Source organism: Neltuma alba, unplaced genomic scaffold (genome assembly GCF_004799145.2).
Source record: "Neltuma alba isolate B1F8T4 unplaced genomic scaffold, ASM479914v2 tig00010850_pilon, whole genome shotgun sequence".
Taxonomy (NCBI): Eukaryota; Viridiplantae; Streptophyta; class Magnoliopsida; order Fabales; family Fabaceae; genus Neltuma; species Neltuma alba.
This window is the reverse complement of record NW_021635646.1, coordinates 42,376-47,055: the sequence shown is the minus strand read 5'-3', so window position 1 is coordinate 47,055 and position 4,680 is coordinate 42,376. Positions and strand designations below refer to the sequence as shown.

At 36.2% G+C, this 4,680-nt stretch overlaps 1 pseudogene; it reads right to left on the bottom strand.

Annotated features, from left to right (window-relative positions):
* Positions 1 to 128: 128 nt before the first annotated feature.
* LOC114759451 (probable dolichyl pyrophosphate Man9GlcNAc2 alpha-1,3-glucosyltransferase) lies at positions 129 to 4,238 on the bottom strand (annotated as a pseudogene).
* Between the last annotated feature and the right edge of the window lie 442 nt (positions 4,239 to 4,680).

Sequence of the window (4,680 nt, the reverse complement as noted above, 5' to 3'; positions counted from 1 at the left end):
AATATCTGAATACAAAAGCACATGTGAATAAGAATTAAGTGAAAATTACAGAACAGGGTTATAAGCCATAGCTGATATGCATAAAACGTGTGATCTCTGAGTCCAGCTATCCAACAGGGAAAGATACGAATTAAAACAGCAGAAGTTAAATATCAATTGAGTTTCTTTGTCTTTTCTGTTTGTTCCAATTTGACATGTTTATCCAGCACCCACTGCTTTAAATTTGTACAGAGTGCAACAAGCACAAACTGAGAGAAGCAGAAGATTCATAATTAGCGCTTCAAAGAGGTAAGGATACTTCTCTGGAGGACGCATGACCAAGTAAACAATGTGAAGAATAAAGGAAAGAACACATAAGATCAGACGCATGATTCTTGTGCTGAAATAGTAATTGCTCTCTTCATTCTGTGTTGACCTGGTGCATAGAATATCAGGATAAATAATGCAAATGAAGCCAAATATGCTGGAATCAGTTCGTCGCGGCATATTAGAGGAAACATGGGAGCATGGCAAATTGCATGAACCACCTAAACAGAAAAGGCTCTTCCACAGCAAGCAGGCTTGCAGGCAGAAGGGGCAGCAAAATGGACTTCTCATGCACTGTAGAAGACACATAAGAATTAGGTGTTCATTATGTATATGACTATAAATAAAAGAACAGAACATTATGTTTTCCTCCCCTAAATTAAGTTCCACTCGTAAAATAAGCACATGAATTTAAAATGCAACAACACCTCATGCTCCTCACGTGGCCCCTTATACACACTTTCTCAGTTTCTCCTATTTGGGCTCAGATATATCCACATTTTTATCATAACACAATGTCAACCAGTGAAAGCAGACTCTTGCAGTTGATTTTGATTGGTATTTAATGTTTATGTTATAATCCGAAGTTTAGGGAGATGTTTTGTCACATTTTAAAGTTTACATATCAATTTTGTAACAAAGCCTTGGCTCAAGAAGGTAAAATGTAATTTTCCTGCAAGAATAATCTAAATTTTATGTAAAATAAAGAAATGTTATACCAACCTTGGAAAGAGAATAGGTAAAATGAAATTGAACTATTTAGTAGCCCATAAAGGAAGCCTTTGTTGCTAGGAGATTTTATTTGTTGAGTCATTGAAGGAAGACATGTTAAAACTGTTGCCGTTAAGCTGAGAAGTTTCAGTGATTGTGTTGTAAACAATTTCTTCCACTTGATAAGAATTGAAGAGGCGCACCAAAAATTGGCAACATAATCCTCATATATCCCCCTCTCAAAAGGAGCAAGACGAGAAAGAACCTGTTCCAAGTACCACAAGCAGTTAATTTATGTCCTTTTATTAGGATAAAAAAAAGGAGTTATCTGACAAAGAAGAAATCTCTTTCACCCACATATATACAACACCATAAAAGGCACCACGGGTTAAGGAAAGTCAAACACAAGAAAACATCTTCTAGTGGCCAACAATATCGTACTTACCTCCAAAATGGATTCCATTGAATAAAGATATGGCCACCACACTGCTGCAAAGGTTCCTAAAACGACCAGTCCCAGTTTTAACACCTCTAAGAGTGGATATTTACGCCTCAGGCATTTACCCAGCAGATGGCTGAAAAAAGCAGGTGCGAGGTATATACTCATCTGCAGAGGCAAGCAGCAACATTTGTCCCGTACCAGAAAGAAGCGAAAAGGTTACAATCTCATCAGAGTAATAAAATACTTATTACCTACAAATATTGCTGTCTATGCCATTACAACTGCTTGCTATGTAGCTGACAACCCTATGGTTTTTTTCACCTCATGACAATATTCAAATAAACACCCAGGAAGATAATTTAGTGTCTCTTTTCCAATGTAATCTACTCAAGAAGCAGTCAAGCCAATTCACAGAAAAGTAACGAAGATTTATCTTACTTTACAAACTTCATTGCTTCAAGAAAATTTATAGGCTATACTACGAATTATATCAGAGTCAAATTCAAGGAATGAATAAAAATTAGCTGATAAAATCCAAGCACTGATCTATTAAAAAAAAGGCAGTTGCAGAATCCAGATGATTAACTTTCCAATTTTAGTGTCAGTCTTCTGAGTTATGAACTCAAATAACAAGTATGTGAATATGGAATGAAGCAGACAGGTAAAGAAATGCCATCAAGAGAAAAAGTCGTAACAAAAAACCACAGAACATACTAAATTTAAATAACTCAGATCAATTCAAAAAAACAAGGAAATCAACCTGTTTATGATTTATGGCTAGACAATACAGAACACACGCAAAAAGATCTTGTCCAGAGAGGATAGCAGCAACAGCTCCAGTACTGAGGCCCAGGCTAATGCAGTTGTACTGAAACACAACAATTGCTACATTTTAAAACGAGACAACAGTGTTGAGGGATGGAAACCCCCCCCCCCCCCCCAAGAAAAAAAGGCACCACTGAACCTGAATCTAAAAAAAGGAAAACGGAAAAAAAAATGAAATGAAACACTATCAGAATAATTGGGAAACCTGAAAATGACCATGATCAATTAAGATCAAACATGGATTTAGTAAAAGCATCGCTGTGTGCCATCCATTGTTACTTTTATGGCTTCTTGGATGTTGATTGTAATTAACAATGATGAAGTATATGACAGCTGGGAAGAATATAAGGGCATCAGAAGATAAAACTGTCCACCTCATGAGTAGTTTTCTGCAAAAGAGAGACGCATTAACAAAATGGAGAAAAAAATTAGAAGAAAAGAAAAGAGGCTCATCAGCAAAACACAAGTTATAAAATGAGGAAACTAACAGTCAATCACTAGATTATTAGATTTAGCTTTAGTCCCCAAAACTAAGCAAGTATAAAACCTAGTTCCTAAGAACAACAAACCCAACACGTTTAAGTCTTTTAATTAAGTGATTCAAGGACGTTGAAATGACTACCTGTGATGAGTTTAGTAGCTTTAGTGACTAGCTAGCACATTCAATAATTTCAGACAATGAAGCTAACTGAAGTAATAATCTAGAGGTTAAATTGTTAGTTTACTCTTATTCAGATAGTATCAATTAAAAGGACCCTAACTAATGAATTGAATTAAATACTCACCCAAGATAGGATTCATGACCTCTTGAACTGAAAAGAGAAACTGAATCAGGGTGGAAGAACCTGAGAAAGAGACCATGGATGAAACTTTGGTAGGCAGTAAGCGGTGGGTAGTCAAGTCCCCAGTAGCTCAAATCATTGGTGGTGCTATTGCGATACCACTCCCTAACTGGAAGGTTAAGGGTAATCTCCATCCAATGCCTCTGTGCCTCATAGTCCCCAAACTTTGGAGGGTGTCCAGCACCAGAGTAAGGATGGAGTGACACAGCTGCACGAACCAAAAGTGCAAACACTGCCACAGTAATGAATACAGCTGCAGGTCCTTTCTGAACTAACCATCGCCAACAATCATCTACACCACCATCTACATTTACTGTTATCTTCTTGCCCTTTGTCATGCTTAACTATCAACTCTGTTCCACCAGGATACGTGATAGAATTATCTAAACCTGAAAATGCAAACAACCAAATTGCAGAGATTCTTATGATTAATGCCAACTAATTGGCAAGCAATCGCATCAAGAAATATCGCAAATGCAGAGCCGGTGACCCCAAAAATTGGGTCTTAGCGATGAAGCTTTTAATTCGTGAAGGGATGCCCCTAAAACCTTGTTCCCATAGCTTATGCTATGGTATGTTTAAAAGCCAAGTGCATAGTGAAGAACATGATACGAATGTGAATTTGGAGATCGCAGCACACCAATGTAACCATTTTTTTTAATACCAAGAAAGAATCATACCTGCCAGAAAAGATCAGTTCCGATTCAAGGAATCATAATGCCAAAAGAAGGAAAAAGGCTAAAGCAGAAAACATACTGTATCAGATAATTTAATCAAGAAAAAAGTTATTTTTGAATCTTTTTCCAGGACGAATCAATGTAAACGCAAAACCCTCAACATCATTCCCCATGTAACAGCAAAGGCGTTGATTTAGAGACATGAAAAGCCCATATGACATCAGTCAGCCCGCCTATAATCAAGAAAGAGGAGTATGATTTAGAGATATGAAGAGAACCATTACCGGCAATCTGATAACAAGGGCAGCAACTCACTCTCTCATTCTCAATTTTTTTCCTCACATCACACCACTTCAACTTCAATTCTTGGAAAATCTCAGTATTTTCTTCGTCCAGGAGAAAAAAATTCTCAGTTTCTTCAGCTACTTTTGTCTATGAGAGGGGGAAGCCGACCCCATGAAGCTGAATGAAGCCCAGCTTCTTGTTCTTCCTCTTTTTTTTTTTTTTTGGCCCAGAAACCACGCCGCTACTTCATGGATTTTAGATTGTTAAGTCATTTATAGACTCAATATAGGTCTCGTATTGAGTGAGCTATATATAAATTAATACTAAGAAAATAAATTAAGTTAGTTATTTGTAATAAATAGGTATTGTCTTTCCTAAAATATCCTTACGAGCTAACATTATTAGAAAGACTACTTTTTTAAAAAATACATAAATATGAGAGATAAAGTGGATTGGGGTCTTATAATTATAACCAAAATAAAAGTCAAACGAGGTATTATATTAAGGATCAAAGGTAGTATTCTTCTGGTACTTAATATAAAAGCTATTTAATTAATTTAATTAGATTAAAAAAATTAGGTAAATTAGTTAA